The sequence below is a fragment of the Ambystoma mexicanum genome, chromosome 4p (genome assembly GCF_040938575.1).
Source record: "Ambystoma mexicanum isolate Mex_15411 chromosome 4p, UKY_AmexF1_1, whole genome shotgun sequence".
In the NCBI taxonomy this organism is placed as follows: Eukaryota; Metazoa; Chordata; class Amphibia; order Caudata; family Ambystomatidae; genus Ambystoma; species Ambystoma mexicanum.
This window is the reverse complement of record NC_090927.1, coordinates 1,192,013,437-1,192,032,181: the sequence shown is the minus strand read 5'-3', so window position 1 is coordinate 1,192,032,181 and position 18,745 is coordinate 1,192,013,437.

Genomic DNA, 18,745 nt, shown 5'->3' with positions numbered 1-18,745 from the left:
GTAGTCAAATTCTTATCTTATTCCATGAACACTGTATGTGTTGTCAGGATTGTTGCTTGCATTTCTATGAAGGACTAACATTTGCAAACACAATTGGTCTGTATTGTGTAGGTAAATGTTGTCAACAATCACTAGCTGGGGGTTCAGTATGTTCTATGTTATATGTATATAAAGTAAGGGAATCTTAGTAAACACCTATCAAATTCACACTATGAATATGTATATTCAGCAAAATAATATTTTATAAAGGGAGGTTATGGTTAAGTTGCGCTATTAAAAACATATGAAATTCAGTAAAAAAACTTTGTTAAAGGGACGTTATGGTTAATTTGCGCTACTAAAAACCTACGAACTTCAGTAACAAAACTTTGTTATGGGGACATTATGGTTCAACGTAAAACCGAAAAAACCCTGAAATTAGCTAGTTATGGTAAGCTAAGCAACCATAACTCGCGCCTCCACGTGCATTGCTAAGACTAACACCCAGGACATCAAAGATGACATCACAAAGGTCATTGATGACATCACTGATGACATCACATGTGCATTTACTTTTCATGAAAAGTATGTACAAGGGATTCTTATTATAATGTTGACAAAAAAGTGTCAAGGATCATTGGAATAGATGTCATGAGCTATGTAGTGAATTAAGCAATGCATTGATATAAATAGCATTGTATTATGAAGTTCTTTACAGTATAATAAGCTACTCGTGTATAAACATAAGCATTGTGTGCAGCATACATGATGGAGGTGCAATATTCATAATCTTCCCATGTTGAATAGTGAAATGATAAATGCTTTCTTATTAGAGTTTTGTGTACTGTGTACTGTGCAACATGTAATAAGTAGCTAATAAAACCCACTTACTATATAATTTCATTATTACATACAAAACACAAAGACACAACAACACATTCAAATATGAGTATATACAGGGAAAGTGAAGTACGCAAAAAAGCAGCAGTAGAACCACAAAGTGTTCATAACCTAACTGATTATCTTTATACACAGAAATGATTGTTCTGCTTCAAACCTACTACTTCCCTATGAATAACTATCACATGACGTGCCTGCATCCTAAAGAGAGTAATGCAAATACAAATATGAGCATATCCAAAGAAAGTACAGTAATAAAAAAACAGCAGACCAATAAGAAAGTGTTGATAACCTTACTGATTGTCTCCATACACAGAAAGCATTGGTATCTTTCAAGTGTGTATTCTCCCTATGTATATGTTTCATATGCTGTGAGTGAACCCCAAATGAATTACTGTAAGAACATATTTGAAGTATAAGTCTCAATGCACGTGGTGGCGCGGGTTATGGTTGCTTAGCTTACCATAACTAGCGAATTTCAGGGGTTTTTCGGTTTTACTTTGAACCATAACATCCCGTTAACAAAGTTTTTTTTTACTGAATATATATATATATATGTAATTATGTAGTATTCATCATATTTCTTAGAATGCCGATACTTAGTATTCTTATAATACATGAGTGCATTTACTTTGTTTTACATGGGTTTTTTAACACTTCTCATTTAGAAAACAATACCTTTGTATACTATTTTTATAATCAGCACAATAGAAATTAGTTTAAATCTGTACATTTAGCATTTTCCTAACAGTCAGAATTCAATATGTTTATATTTCTATCTGGTCCCATTATCATATGTTTACTACTGTATATACATATCATATCTTTCAAATATCTTAAGTGCACTTACCACAATCAGGTCCATTCTATAGAATGGACTATTTTAATTGCTTGCTATTAAGAGAATGTAAAGATATTTCAAAAAATATTGCATACTTATATTTTAAATTTCATCTTTTAATAAATGCTACAAATAAATGTGTCACAAGTACTCTTAACATATATGCGTACCCGCCTATTGTCCTATGACATGTTCTTTTTGTTATTAAGTATGCTGAAATGATATATGTACCAAGAGAGTTGACCTTAAAATGTTTTAACATACATATTGATCACGTCAGGAAAGAAAATGTCTTTTTATTTAAACCGATTAGAAAAAGATTTGCTTTAGAAAGACCGCTCTGAGACTACTCAGAGCGGTCACTCTAAAGCAAACTGTGACCCCATGGCTACACACGAGTTCATGCAGGGGCTGACAGGCCCATCTGGGCCTGGCAGAAGACGGAAGTGTGTCTGTGTTTCTGATGGTGCTTGTGCATGTGTGTGGGGGGTATTGGGGGTTGGGTAGTGGATTTAATGGTGGGTTGAGGAGTAAAGGGGGTTCTGGGGGTGAAACCCCCCAATTTAAAGAGTGAAGGTGGGGGATAGGTTGACAGGGAGGTCGAGGGGTGGAACCACCCTGAAATAGTGGAATTTCAGAATATCGAGGGCCGCACCAAAATCTGCCAAATGAAATTGCTCTTTTTGGGGGCAGCCTTCAATATTTGGACATTTCACATAGAACCAATGAGTGATCTCATGTCTGATGTCATCAGAGATGACAAAAGTGATATAACTAGTGATGTCATCAGTGATGTAATCTCTGATGTTATCATTGTGGTCATACAATGCGTAACAAGGGGCAGGTAGTTAAGGTGGCTTTGACTGAATTGTCCACTTTAAGTAACTTAATTTGCAAGGTTTTCCTGCAATGTATTATTCTTAACTGTTTTCAAGCTGAAGGTTTTTCTAAGGGAATTTTCAAAGGTTTTGTTGCTATGTATTTATCACATTACATCTGATCACCTTAGCTCTCTTTTAACTAGTGTTTTTCCACAGAATTTCAAGGGGTTTGTGACACCAATAGGTTTCTTTAGGGCACAATATCTTCGGCCATGGCCACTGCAAATGTTGCACCAATAGGTTTCTTTTGGGGGCCATGGCCTTTGGCCGTGGCTACTGTACGTACTGCACCAATAGGTTTCCTTGGGGCCTAATGCCATGGCCTTTGGCACAACCTTCGGCCTTGGCCACTGTCCATGTTGCACCAATGGCATTCTTTGGTGCCCACTAGCCATAGCCTTCAGCCATGAGCAGTGGCCACAGCACTGGCCACTGTCCATGTTTAACCAATAGCTTTCTTTGGGGCGCACTAGCCATGGCCCTTGGACATGACCAGTCGCCACAGCCTTGGCCACTGTCCATTTTGCACCAATAGCTTTCATTGGGGCCCACCAGCCATGGCCTTTGGCCAGGCACATTGGCCACAGCCATCTGCCTTGGCTGCTGTACATGTTATTTCAATAGTTTTATTTGGGGCCAACTAGCCTTAACCTTCAGCCATGACCAGTGGCCTTGCCCTTCGACCGTGGCCACTGCAAATGTTGCACCAATAGGCTTCTTTGGGGCCCACCAGCCATGGCCCTTGGATTTGGCCACTGGCCATAGCCTCCGGCCTTGACCACTGTGCATATTGCAATAATAGGTTTCTTTTGGGCCCATTAGTCATAGCCTTTGGCCATGGCCACTAGCAATAGGCTTCAGCATTGGCCACAGTCCATGTTGCACCAATAGCTTTCTATGGGGCCCACTAGCCGTGGCCACTCTAAATGTTGTACCAATATGTTTCTTTGGGGCCCACTAGCCATTGCCTTCAGCCATCACCAGTGCCCATGGCCAAACCTGTTGCATAGTTTCTTGAGGTTTTAATAGCCATGGACCGTGGCCACTGTACATGCTGCACCAATAGTATCCTTTTGGGCTCACTAGCCATGGCCCTTACCCTTGGCCATTGTCCTCTGTACATGTTGCAGTTTCTTGAGGTCTCACTAGCTACTGGCTTTGGTCATGGCTTCTGTACATGTTGCACCAATAGCTTTCTTTTGGGCCCACTAGCCATAGCCACTGGTTATGTCACACCATTAATTTGTTACCAAAAGCCCATTGTCCCCTGCCCAGTAGATGTAGGCGCTACAGATGTTAAACCCTTTTCTTTCAAACTCCTTATTCACGCAATCATTTCACAGTAATCGTTTCCAATAACAGAAATTCCTGTTGTAGGGTGGCGGTTCGCCAATTCCTGTGATAATGGGAAAAAATGCTCAGAATTAAAAAGTTTTCCACATCCTCACAGGCACCCAACATCTGTGCCCTTTTTTTCCCCCAAGTCCCCAAGTCCCCTCGCACAACTCAATTGGTTTTTCTCTCCTAGCCCTCTCCCATTACCCCGCTTCGTGTGACGTACATGTTTTTTTCTGGGTACTTCTTGTGGCATTGCCAATGTGATCGCGTGAGGTTACCACGCTATTCCTCAGATACACCTAAAATGTTCTACCCATAACTGGCTCCCCAATTCACCAACTTCATATGGTGTCTTCTTTCCCACTCAAGACCTCTAGCCTGATGTAATTGCTTTTGCTATTGTTATGATATGATAGGTTATTTATAACACGCTTAATACTCAGTGATTTCTAAGCGCAGACCCGGGAATCGAACCTGTGTTGCTCCGTGTTGTCTTGCTTCCAAGGTGATCATGTTGCCTATGAGCTATCCTTGCGAGATGAATGCTTTTTATATACCGCCAATGACCAGGAAATCTAATGCTTGTCATTCAAAACAATCATTGTTCCTCTAGGAGTGATGACATAAACAGTAGAGTTTTGAGTTAAAATCTACTCAGTGGATTTACCCCAAACGAGTTAAGGAAATGAAGTCAATTCATTGTGCCCAAGTTGTCTGTTATTTGGTCAAAATCTGCCTAACGGTTTTCATGCTAGGGCTGTTATAAAAACAGCACTTTTTCTCTATGGGAAAATGAATAGGAGTAGGCTGAAAACTGCATTTTTATATTATTTTTATTTTTTAATGAATTGTTCCAAAAATTTCCAGTTGATGGGGGCCCTCCAAATTCATCCAGCAAGTAAAAATGTATTAGCCTCTCTCAGCGTCCCTGCTGCAAAGCACCAAGGCCGATATAAAGGTTTTAAGGAGCAAGGGGCTCCTCCTCTGTTGAATATTTAGAAAAACTACTGGATAGATTTATCCCAAACCAGTCTAGGAAATTAAGTGAATGCTTTGTGCCTAGTAGTTCCTTATTTGGTCCAAATCTGCCTGTGCTTTTCGCGCTACGGCTGTTCAAAAACTGTACCTTTTTTCTATGGGAAAATGAATGGGAGCAGGCTGAAAATAAAATGCGTTTTTTGTTTTTTAATAACCTTTTCATTTTTTAATGTATTGTCCCTAAAGTTCCAGTTTGGGGGGGCAATTGACTAAATATGTTTTGGGAAAATGTCATCCAAATCCATCCAGCAAGTAAAAGGCTATTAGCGGTACTCTTTTGGGTAAAAATTGTAGCTTTTAATTTCTGAAAAACCTCTCAGTCTCTTTGCTGCAAAGCATCATTGGAGATATAGCTATACTTTTGGGAGCAAGGGGCACCCACTTCCCCATCAAATGTTGTAAAAACTGCTTGACGGATTTACCCTAAACCAGCCCCAGAAATCGAGTCAATGCTTCCTGCCCAAGTTGTTACTTATGAGGTCCAAATCCACATATCGGTTTTTGTGCTTCGGCCATCCTGAAATTGAACCTTTTCTCTGTGGGAAAATGAATGGGAGTAAGTCAAAAACAGCGTTTCTTTGCTCACTTAATAACGTTTTTATATTTTAACAAATCTTTCCCACAAAAGTACAGACTAGGGGAGGTGGTGAAACAAAATGACAAACATTTTGTTTGTAAAACATCATCCAAATCCGTCCAACAATTTAAAAGTTATTAGCAATAGAATTTTCAGATTTCCTATGGCTCACAGGTATCACCTTTGCTTTATGTGTATTGCTATCACTTCCCTATACTCAAGATAAGACCAATTTACATTGCCCTTTCCAAATGTCCTTGTTCTAATAACTTTTGACTTGCTGGATGGATATAGCCACATTTTCAAAAGCAACTTTCTGACATGGGCCACCCCCGAACTAGAAATTGTGGGGTCAATTTGTCAAATGGTTCAACGGTTACTAAGGATAGAAAAAATAACAGTTTTTCGCACAGCCCCATTCATTTTCACACAGAGGAAAAAGGTTCTTCTATTGAACAGGTGCAAATTGCAATGGCTAGATGAATTTGCGCCAAATAACAAACAAGTTGGGCGTACATGACTGCAGATATTCCTTTTTTTTGAGTTGATGAAAAAACATGCTGTAATTTTAAATAAAGTTGACGAGAAGGAGGTGCACCCGGTCCAAAACAACTTGTATATATCCTAGGACTTCACATGTCTGCAACAAACATTGCTGTACACTATGATTTAAGGTGGACACCAATTGAATCTCTTACAGTGATAAGGCCACTATTATATGCTTGAATTGCAGGCCAAACCTGACTTATTAGTCTATAAAGTCACTTAATTTGACCCCCTTAATCAAAGTGGAATATCTCAAATCCCATGGTTAAAAAAATGTAAAGGGCACCTTATAAGAAATTGGAGATGCAGAGTTGTGGGATAATCCTGCAAATACAAATAAGAGATCCAGCTCATTTGTCACAAGAACATTTTTTGCATGGCATCAAGAAAAGTCATTGCAAAATGTTTAGCTATTTCTCAATTAAAAATTCTTCTAATTATGAGCAGTACCATGATCTCGTACCAAGTCACTTCATTAGAATTGTATTAATGAAACTGACCCTGGGTGGCTTACCTATAGTCAGTGTAATGAGGAAATGGAACCCAGAAAGCTCTGACCTACGTCGAGCGTGCAGACAATGTCCAGAAACCATCCAACTTTTTGTATTTCTCCATCCAGCATATATCGACATTCAGAACAGATATCTGGAACCCTGGCTGAAGAATACATGCATATATACCATAGCCGCAGCTCTGTTACACTACGTTATTGTCTACTATGGATTGAATTTATGCTGTTATGAGTTATCTTTAATTTGCTTGGAATAGAAGACCAAAAGTATTTAAAGATAATATGTGACAACTACTGGTATACCAATTATTGGTTTGTTTTGGGTTTCAATAAGTTATTTTGCATATGCCTGGCCCAGATGATGCCCTGGATGATGTTGCTCTTGTCCTCTTGTCGGCAAGTCTTTCTTCAGTTTTCTCTGGTGTCTCACGTGCCCTGGAGGATGCTGCTCTTGTCCTCATGTCGGCAAGCTTTGCTTCAGTTTGCTCTGGCATATCATTTGCCCTATAGAAAGTTGCTCTTGTCCTCTGGTCGGCAAGTCGTGCTGCTGTTTGTTGTTGTGTTTCAGGAGCTCTTGATATTGATTTTCGCTTTGCATCAGATGAAGCTTTTCCAAGTGATGCTTGTTTTTTGTGCGGCATGTTTCAGTCACTCAATGGCTACAGCACATTTGAGAAAATGTGCAAGAAAGATTGATTGATTGTGCTCTCTTCTTGTGAATGAACTTAAGTAAACTGTAACCTTGCCATTTCCCATATTTGGAGCGGCGCAATAAAGTGTTTTAAACATTTTCTTTTTTTCAACTTTTTTTTGCATCTAAGATGTTTGCATCCAAACATGGACTATGATCTTGCCCCAGACAAAAGAGGAATCCATGCAGAATTTGGTAGCCATGGGTTCAAGGGTGTGGATTTATATAGCTGGACAAACATACACACATACATACATTTAGCTTGACGGGCAAAACAAGTTGGTTGACTCATCAGAGTCCTCACTTCTGTCTGTCATCCATACTGGTGATTTTATAATTTTTTCAGAATTTCTGCTGAATTTTATAAGAATTTATCAAATAAAGCGATTATCAACGTAGTTCTTCCATTGGAGTTGTGGTCACCCTTTTTGAAATGCGGCGGGTTTGAGAAGTGATTACATTATTGACTCTAAATCCCTCCCGTTGCTCGCCCATGAACACATTCATGAGTTCACAATAGGGACCAACAATGAGTTCAGAATGGCATTGTGGGTGACATCTACAGGGAGGAATCAAAGTTAGGATTGTTCTCACTTCTCCCATCCACCAAATTTCACATGTTTGGTGTGATAAATCAGTCCATCATAAGGGTCTGATTTACAAAAATGTTTTTACATGGGAAAGTTGCATTGAAAACATTTTTGTAAATCAGGCCCTAAGTCTCTTTGAACTATTTCTTGTAGCATCCCTGTGAACATGACAGCCATGCATTTTAGTCCTAATAGACAACGTATTTAGATATTTATTATTCAAGGATGGATGGAACAAGGAAAAAGTTAAGGCTGAGCTAAAATAGCTCTGCACTATATATATAGTTAGCGAAAAGAAGTTTAATTTCATGGAAAAAAATTCAACTAGTGTGCAAAGTCACAACAACCTTAACCTGGAGTGCCCCCTGGATGTCATCCATGATGTTATGTTATGCTACATTAAGTTGATTTATACTGTGCACCGCTGACATTTTCATGGTCTTCAGGCACTAACCTGGCTCTGCAAGGATGTGTGGGTAGGGCTGGTCAGTGAGCGAGAGAGAGGGATTGGATAGATGTAGTGCTCATCTCTTGTTGCATGTAGAACCAGGAAGAACTGGTGTCTGGGTGTGAGGTTTCCAGTTATGTTTTGTTTTGTGCACTGGGCTTGTTGAATCCGGAAGGGCAGTGTCCAGTGTTTGAGTTGTTTGTTGACATAGATTATTGGGTTGGTAGCTTTACTAGAGACTGATGTGTAGTATACATGTTTTGGTGGGTTGATTTACTTGCCATCTGGGTGTGTGTTGTTGGTGGGAGGTGTGGGCTGTGTCAAAGAGAGAAGTGGTTAGTGGGCTGTGGGTGATCTCTGGTTTTTTGTAGTTATATTATTGATTTTCATTCTTTATTTATCCCTTGTTCCCTTTTTTCCGCCTTATGGTTTGTAGCAGCAGGCTTTGCATGGGTTGGGCTGTCTGCTCGTGAGTGTGGTTGTTGTATAATTGGTCTATGTTTATCTCAGCAAGCTCAATAGCCAGTTTTTTTGTCATTTCCTGATAGTTAGGTGGTCTTCCATTGTTCTTACTTCCTTTGGGATTGAGTTCCATAGTTTGGCTATCAGATAGAGAAGGTGCGTCCTCAGAATTTTCTTCCCTCATAGTGTCTTGTTTCTATTTGGAGGTTAATGCTAGATCTTAAGTCTCTTCTCCGTTGGTTGGTTGGTTGGTTGGTTGATGTCATTTCTGATGTCATCTGTGCTCTCATCTCTGTGCTCATGGACTGAGCAACAGCGGGGCTCGGGGGGCAGTCAGTGCTAAGTTTGTCATCACTTCCATAACCTGCCGAATTTCATATATGATATGATGATATGATGAGTCATTTATAACACGCCTGTACACAAGTGTTTCTAGGTGCGACAAGACAAGGTGGAGAGACACGAGGGGGGGAGCAAATGATCTCACTAGGCCTTGTGTCATTCAAATTGTGCAAGTGCAAGGGGGATATTGATACTATTTTGAGAAATATGGATGCATTCTCTGAAGATGGTGGCATGAAGATGTACCTAAGTATCTTGGTAGGGAGGAGAGTCTTTCAGAGTATAGGGGAGAGCAAGGAGTATCCAGGTGTGATCTGGGAGGGAAAGAGATGCACGGACAAGCTGGGAGTGAGAGAGAGAGAGAGAGAGAGAGAGAGAGAGAGGAATGCCTTTTTTAGGGTGGCCAACTTCACCAAATGGTAGCAGTCTTTGATGCTCGTTGTTCTGTAGATCATCACCAGCTCCCTTTTTCCCTCTCCGGTATCCACTTTTTTGGTAACATTAGTGGCAAATGGCATTTTAACACATGCACAGAACACAACAGAAATTAACCTTAGGACTAGCATGCACACTGGGTACTGACCTGTTAGACTCCCCAGCTCTCATCTTTATTTCATTCCATGAATTCATGTAATCTCTAATGCCAGGCTCTCCTCTCCACAATGGGCACTCCATTTTCGGCCCCACTGACTTCCCTGGACTTGCTCCCCATCACCCCCCTCAACAAATTCTGCAACCCGGCAACTGTGTCAGGGTATTGGAACGTGTGTGGAAATCGTTGGTCTGCTATAAACAGTGATCTGCTTCATATGGTGATGTCCCTTTATGTAGTAGCTAGCCACTGCAGTGTGGAGGGCTGAGCGCAGGGATGTTCCAGGGCCTGTCCAGCTTTTCAGTCGAAATGGGGCCCCCCATCCCGTGCCCATCTCGGGGCCCCAAGCAGCTTCCTCCATGTTGGCAGTCTTATCACAAAGCAAAATACTTCTTTAATTCAGAACATTAAATGTGCACGTTGGAGCATGCACGTTACAGACTGTTTTGCTGGCGCCCTCAGCCGTCACCCCCTCAGGCACCTTCCAGCATCCAGCAGTGTTCCCCTTGTCTTTTGAATCCGGTTTCAACAACGTTCATATAGCTGACAAAGAGCTTAATAGCTTTTCAGTGGAAATTTAGGGGGACATTTTCAACATTAGAGGTGTAAAAACAAGACTAATATTTTATGCCTTCATTTAACGCCATGCACCATTTTGCAGTTTATTTTAGGCAAGGAGGGCAATAAAGCAGAGTGTGAATCTCTGTTTTGCTTCCCTCCTCTGGTTTTATGCCTGCATAAGATTTTCATACAGGATTTCATTGGAACAGGCTTGCAATTGTACCTACAAAACAGCACCTGTAAAGCATAATTTGCAGTCAGTGTTTAATTTCTCTAAAAGCGGAGAATGAAAGTGAAGAGGAAGGTTAATTCCACCTTGCTTTACTGTTCACGTTTGCACTCTGCTTTGAGAATGATGAAAAATGCATGCAGGGATCACAACATCACCAAGTGCAAACATTAGTGGCCCCTGCATGCTATTACCCTTTTAATTTTAACGTACCACCCAAGTGTTTTAGCTATTTTCTGGCGGCCTATGCCGGGATAATCTGCCGCTAAACCCCTCCATGCATTCCTTTATCTCGCCTGTTCCAATCTAGGCACCGCGGGGGTGCCTCGGAATGATTTTCCCCGCTTTAGGCAAAGTGGCCCCTAAACTCCATTTAGAAACGGTCCCACAGTGCACACATGCTGAAGAAATGTCTGAAAAACATTTAAATCTAATAGCGTAAAATGTGAACGTCTACAACTGTACGCCTTGCCGTGCTGATAAGACCAGACAAACTTTTTACGAGTCCTGGCGAGAGAGCATTTGATCGTATCACTGAAAACAGATAACGTGTGTATTTAGTATATAAAAAGTAGCAAAACGTGTAAATGCAGCAACGACTCCCCTCTCCGTCCCTTCAGATCGGGTCACGGCCAGAAGCAGGGAGGGAAACCTTGAGATGCATCCACTGAAGCGTGACAGGGTTGCGCTCTTGGTAGAGTTTCTCCCGCCCGATTAGGTACGGCCCAGGGGACTGTGTGGAGTGTAAAGTTTCTTGCTGGCGCAGTCGCCTCGGGCCCGCCCTCCTCTCCGGCGGCTCCAGAGTCGTTGCCAGCTGGAAAAGCAACCTCTGGCGAAAGGAAAGTAAACGTTGTGTGTCGCGGCCTGGAACGCCTGGCCGATCTTAAGTGACTGGCATTGCCAAGAACTCTTTCCGCCCCATATCTCTATTGTGAGTGTGTCCTTCTCAATATTTCGCAAACACCTTCCTCCAAGGATGTGGATGGCTCGTGAGTTAGCTTGCTTCTGACATTGGTGGGGGCGGTCCACTGACAGGGTTTCAGTGTACCGTGCTGAATACATTCAGTACCATTAAAAGCGTGCGCCTTGAAACACCATTTTCTGTACAGGCGCGTTATAAATAACCAAAAAAAAAATTATATAAACACCGCCTGTACCACTGTCTCTATCATTGAAGAAACGTAATGTGCGATTTATGACAGGTGTGATTTGAAAATCTAAGCCACAGAATACATTGGGTAATAAAACACGTTATTGGAGTGTTTGTGAAACCTGCCCCTTTTTTGTGACTCCAACCCTCTGTTTTGCCCACCAAAAAACGGTGTACTTACTCCTCGGGTCTATTTACCACTGCCTGCCATTTGTGACTAAGGCCTCTGTGTTGTTCTGCTCCTACACATTTGTGTCCCATCTTATTTCTGACGTCTGCCTGCTGCATATGGCCATGCTCCCTTGTGAGACACTTGCACACCGTTTGTGGTAACACAATCTGGGACCCGTACCTACTATCTGTGCTTTCACGGGGAGGTGGCGGGGGGGGGGGGGGGGGTGATTTATGAGTTTATCTCCAGGCTAGAGTTAAGTTTATGGCTCAGGGTTTTCCGAGCGGGGGTTTAAGCAAATCACTTCTCAGCGCCATTTTAGTACTTCATTGCCCGGGTTCGAATTCTTGAATACCTTCAATACTGGCAACATGGGGCTAAAATAATATTCCTTCCCTAGAGGTCATTAGTCCTCACTTGGTGATGTCACCCAAGGATCGTATATGTCGATTATGTGCGAAGCCAGAGACAATTGAGTCTATTAATCACCTGACACTTTATTGTGAAAAAACTTTTGATTTGCATTTTTTGAACTTAAATGTTTTTATTAATCCAAATGTGTAGACTGTACTTTATGGTACCGGCTTACGGAGGGATATAGCACATAGCTGACACTAACTTCGGATTTGTGAAAGGCTTAAGTAGTAAACCATGTCACAATGAAAAAAAAGAATATAGATATATATATAATATATATATATATATATATATATATATATATATATATATATATATATATATATATATATATATATTCCACGGCCCGCGGTAGCGGCCGTGTAGTTATGGTTAAGTTGCTAAACACATAGGAAGACCACTTTTTCAGCGGCTTATAACTTCGCTCCCCCAGGAGGAATTGCCACCAATCTTTGCAACAAAAAAAAAGTATATGGTTGGGTCTGAATTTTTTCACCAAGTTGGGCGATGTTTCGTGCAGGGGGGGAAAGTTTAGGGGGGGTCCCAAACATTTTATTTTGTCCATAGACTGAATGGGCAAAAACTTTGCGCACGGCTACACCCCGAACGGCTCGATGGATTTGCACCAAATTTGCGGCAGGGGCTTGGGTCAGAAAGCGTGCTTTTGTGTGTTTGGTGGGAATCCAATCAGTACTTTTGTTGCAAACAACTGAAATGTAATTCTCAATTAGTGATATCTGGGTCCGCTCTGCGGACCCATATCCCTGTTTGCTCCGCGGACAGAAGTGCCATTGGCTTGCGGAACGGCCTGCTGTCGGAAAAGTTTGGATGCGGCCGGTGGTCGGCTGGAGGGGCGCGTGCTGTGCGTCAACATTTTTTGGCTAACGCCGCCATGGTGTATCTGAGGACAGTGGGCCAGCCGAAGGGTCTGGAAAATATACTGTATGCCATGTGTTGGCAGCAAGAAGGGAGGGTGAAGGTGGGGGTGTGAAAAGTGGTTCATGTGACATATGTAAATAGGTGGAAGAAGACAGAGGAGTGCCTGAAGTATTCGTGCGTATTGCGCCACTTCGCATGTACCTAGACAGGAGACTACTTTGTGTGTTGATTGGAGGCAGCTGTCCTAACGGCCCGATAGCTTGTGCAGCAACCTGTTTGCAGCTACCTCTTTCCATGGTGAGTGGTGGCAGGCGAATTTCAGAAGGGGAGTGAATTGCACATGACATAGGTCGGGTGGGAGCGCGGGTGGATTGCGGTAGTTGGACACATGGTGGCATGCATGGGTGCATGAAGTGGCGGTGGGTCTGTTGAAGGATTAGACTATTGGGTGTATGGCCGAAGGCCGTAGGCTGAAGGGCATGCACTCAAGAGCCTAGGGCTTCAGTATACCCACCGCAACAATGCATGTCTGACTCTGCATTCGGTGGAGGGTGGTGCTTGCATAGTGTGGTGTGTGCATCTTGGTGGGAGTAGGGCCAATGTGGCGAAGAGTATGTGAGTAGGTTGGCAGTGACACAGTACTTTGTGAATGGAAGTGGGTACGCCCATAGTATGTGAATGAAAGTGGACAGGGGCGCAGATGACAGTGTTTTCTTTCCACATTATGGTAACTGTTGCAATATATTGCTGCATAGATCCATGGTCGTGCGCAGGTTGTGTAAGAGTGCTGGTGGCAGTGGTGTGTATGTGGATTGTCATAGTTGCTGACATGCATGGTGGCATTACTTTGCGGTTCGTGTGTTCAAGGCCTAGACTATTGGGTGCATGGCCGAAGGCCGTAAGCCGTAGGCCATGCACTTAAGAGCCTAGTGCTTGAGCACACCCACAGCACTAATGCATTTTTGACTCTGCATCAGTTAGAGCGTGGTGATTTGTACAGAATGGTTGTGGAGCACATTTTAGACACAATAGAGCAGCAGAAGTGAGCTGCCATGCGTGTATGTTTGGTTTCACAGGTGAGGTCACTGTTAGAACATGGTAAAGTTTTTCATGTGTGGTTGGAGATGGTGCAGTCAAAAGTCACGCAGTGTGAAGACTAGGTGCAGTGTTTGCATACTGTCAGTATGGAAGTGCAGCTTATATGTGCTTGGAAAGTGTGCTGTGTGCAAATTGCTTAGGGTAGGGGCCATGTTGTGAACATGTTGTGGTTAGGTTGCAGTGACACAATACTTTCTGAGAGGAAGTTGGTAAGACCATAGTATGTGAATGAAAGGGCGTAGGGGTGCCGGAGACAGTGCAATGTTTGTAGATTATGGTAACTGTTGCAATGAGATGTTCAATGAGATTTGTGATGGCATCTTTGATGTCATGGGTGTTAGTCCTTGCAGTGGACACTGGTGGCGCTGTTAGGAAAGATTTCTTAATTGTGGGTAATTTTCCTTCCATGTGGCAACCCCTAAACTTTTTGCTGTTGTTTTCACCAGGATCTAGACTTTGCCAGAGAAGTGCAGCCTTCTGCCGCACTCCTCTGGGCTTTCGCTCCATTCTTACGGGGAAACTGACATGCCCTTAAAACATAAGTCCATAGTTCTTTTATCATATTGCAGCTTTCGCGCAATGTGACTCAAGCGGGCACTGTAAGCTAAGTTACTGCTCTCTTGGGTCTCTAGTCTGCTACAGGCCCTAGATACTCTCTTGGGATTGTTAACGAACGGTGCAAGTGAATCACGGACGGGACTGGTGGCAGCGATCGTTTCTTTGTGTTTTTGAGCTTCTTTTGGCGGTTAAGCGCGCTTCTCGCGCTTAGCCCAAAATGGTGGCCTGGCTCCCAAAATGGCCAGACCACGAGGCCCGTTGTCCTGTCCGCTGACCATCTTGCCCCCTTCAACTTCCCCAGTCGAGCCGACCCGGGGCCTTCCTTATTTGGGCATGTACTTTCCCGCGAAACACAGATGCTTTCGCGGGCTTCTACAGGCCTTGTGTGTGCCTCCAGGATGTGGGCTGGGATGTCTGGTCCCAATACACATCCTGGGTGCCAGAGAATCTAGGGTGGTGTGAATGCCTGGGACCTCCGTGGTCCGTGATAGGTCTACGTATGGTGTGAGTGTTTTGTGAGCAGATCTCCCATTGGGTCCCCTCCGTTTTGGCGCAAAGGGAACCGTGGATAAGAGGGGGCTGGAAACACCACTACCATGTCGATCTCCTGAGTTCTCACGAACAAAGGAATACAGGAGCCAAGTATCCTGCAACCACGAGGCTGAACCGAGGAATCGCTGGTGACCCGCTGAAGGACTGCTCCTCTGCACTGCTGTCGCGTGGTGAAACCCTTTCTACCTCTGATCGAACGAGAAGGCCTGTACTGGTACTTCGACCCTTGGAATAATGGGAACAACTATTCTCGGCATCTTCACCATCTCCTGCACGTAAGCCTTCGGAAGTGTCTATGGGCCATCCAGCAGACTGACCAGCCTACCCAGGAGTCTTGCTCTATAACCGCCGTCAGGTTGTGTTGTATTATGAGTCCTTGTCACTCTCACACGATTCGTACACTTGGCATTCCCAGGTCCGAAGTGAGTAGTGTACATTTGGCTGAAATACACACGGCCGCTCCGTTGCCCTGCTGTGGTAACAAACTGTGCGGGTTCACTGCGTTTGGGACATCCTCAACTCAACTTCTGCTGCTGCGGAATCTACACGACGCCGAGACGTCCCCTGCTCATATCTGAACCTGCCAGCACTGAAACTGACGCGGAGAAGCCTGGTTCTGCTTGCATCGGGGACCGGTGAGTAGCATCGCTAGGAACTGGTCGCCCTCCTGCAGGAGCCCATAGCTTTTCCCTGCTGTGTCTAACAGCACGCCTTTCCGTACTCGCGCTCTGCTTCTGTCCACAGTGGAGGCTATGCTTGAGTCGCGGAGCTCTGTTCATCTTCATTTGTTCACCGATCTAAACTGCCTGATTCCCTCGAAGAGACTCCCCTTTTTGCCCGTTGCCACCAGCGTGTGCAGGTACTTTTGAGCACAAGGCTCCACTCTTCGTAGGGCTTGGACTTCCTTTTAGTTAGGTGCCTCTGAAGGCGGACTGGGTCTAATTATTATTCGCACTGCCTGTTTTCCTCCCCATCTAGGTGGTCTACACATTTCGTGCGTCTAACTCGTTAGACTCGTTTGTATTTGTATATATTTTGTATTGGTTTGGTATGTGTTGGTTTACTTGAGTTTTATTGTGATTTCTCGCTACGGTCAATGTTACAAAGGCCTTGTAATAAATGTATATATATTTTTAATATAACACCTGCTTGGAGTATTTTGTAAGTGTCCTTGCTTTGTGTGCTCATTGCGGGCTTTCAGTCACCCTCATCCCTCCTGAGACCTAGTCTTGATCGCCGCGATCGCTACCCTTATTGGTCTGGCTTGTCCAGAGGTTACCCTGTTCCAAGAAACTAGGCTGGCCTTCTGAACCTCTGCCCCTCCAGGACAGAGTTCAGAAATCTGTCTTAACAGGCGCGAGTTATGGTTGCTTAGCTTACCATAACTGGCGAATTTCGGGGGGTTTTTGGTTTTACCTGTAATGATAACGTCCCTGTAACAACATTTTTCCATTGAATTTCATAGGTTTTTGCTAATGCAACGTAACCATAATGTCCTTTTAACAACATTTTCTGTTAGTGGGATAAGATTGCAGCTTTTCTTCCTGGCAAGGTTGGAATATTGCACCTTTCTCACCACAGACTGCTGAAACGTCAGTCGAGAAAGGATACAGGGTTTTTCCTTGAGATATAAATGTGTTGTGTAAACTGGAGCTAAGTGCAAAGGCATATCTTTAGTTAAGTGTTTACTAAGGCTACTGTGGCAAGAAAACAAAAGCCGAACATGTGCCATGTTTTCCTCCAGTGTGGCGTTGCCCAGAAAGCATGGGGCGCTGGTTTCTATTCTGTGACAGTTTTGGGATTAAGGCCTTGGGCACAAGCAGGAGAGCAACACAGCAGTGGGGAGTCTGGACACCAGCGCCCCACATGTCAAGCTGTGGTACTATACACACCAACAGTACAGTAGAAATGTCCAATGTGTGGTGGTACATTTATTACTATTTTATGGCGTGCATTTAATGGCCCCAAACCAAAGTCACTTTCACATGAATGGCAGACATTTAAACACTGCAACAAAAATGGCCTGGCTTTTGCTTTTGTTTTTCATGTAAAGTTAAAGAGCCATGTGTAAAGGGGCATACATGTCATTATCAATGGACAAGCAGCATTTTAATTTACAAAAGAAGGAGGAATCAAAGATCCCTGTGACCTGGAAAATAGGATTTTTAAACATTGAAAGCAAAAACGGCCTGCATATGTGTGTGCAAATAAAAACAGCTTTAAAAAGCTAAAATGGGAAAAGAATATCAGTGTTCATAGAAAAATGTCAGGAAAACAAAACATGGTTTGTGGGTTGACAAAAGCAATGTATATTATGTTTCACCTTCAAAATTCCAGTGACATTTTAAGAGACACTTTGGGCCTCATTACAAGGTTGGCGGTAAGGCAAAAAAACGATGCCGGTATGTTAATACCGGCATCGTTTACTGCTCCGGTGTATTCTGACCCGGCAACCCGGTATTAGCGCCACCCTAAATAATGGTGCCGCTAATAGCGGCATGGGCGCGTACACGCGCCCCTTCGGGGAGCTAATACCGCATGCCGGTAAAAGGGGGACATCCCAACCAACGCGGACATGCAAATACCGGCATCACAAAGCCGGTAATCACGGGCTGCACGATGCCGGCCATACAGGCATCGCGGACCACCCGCAAACAGCAATCAGGATACAAGGCAATTGCCACAGGTGCACACAATCCCCACAGGTGGAGTCAATGGAGGCTGGCCCAGTATAAAATGAGCACACCCACACACCACACCCCTTCCAACACCAAAATGCTACCACTAGCTGTTGCAATCATGGCGCTGGAGGACATGCCCATTCTGCTACAACTACAGCAACAGGAGCAACAACAACAACTACAGCAGCAACAACAGGCAGCACAGTATAAAATGAGCACACCCACACACCACACCCCTTCCAACACCAAAATGCTACCACTAGCTGTTGCAATCATGGCGCTGGAGGACATGCCCATTCTGCTACAACTACAGCAACAGGAGCAACAACAACAACAACTACAGCAGCAACAACAGGCAGCACAGGAGAAGAAGGAGGGTGAGACAGGCCCAGCAATTACCACCAGCGCAGCCAGTAGTGCCTCGTAGGCAACTACCAATCCCTCGCACTAGACCCAGCCCTTTCAACCTAACCCCTGAGCAGATCCACACCCTGTACCGGTTGGACCGTGACACCATCACCACCATAGTGGACATGATACAGAACGACATTGCCAGCCTCACAGAAATATGCACTGCCATCCCCCCGCTACTAAAGGTGTTGTCTGTGCTACACTTCCTGGCCACAGGCACCTACCAACACACAATGGGCCAGCTGCATGGCATTTCACAGCCACTATTTTCACGCATGTTGAACCAAGTGCTGGATGCCCT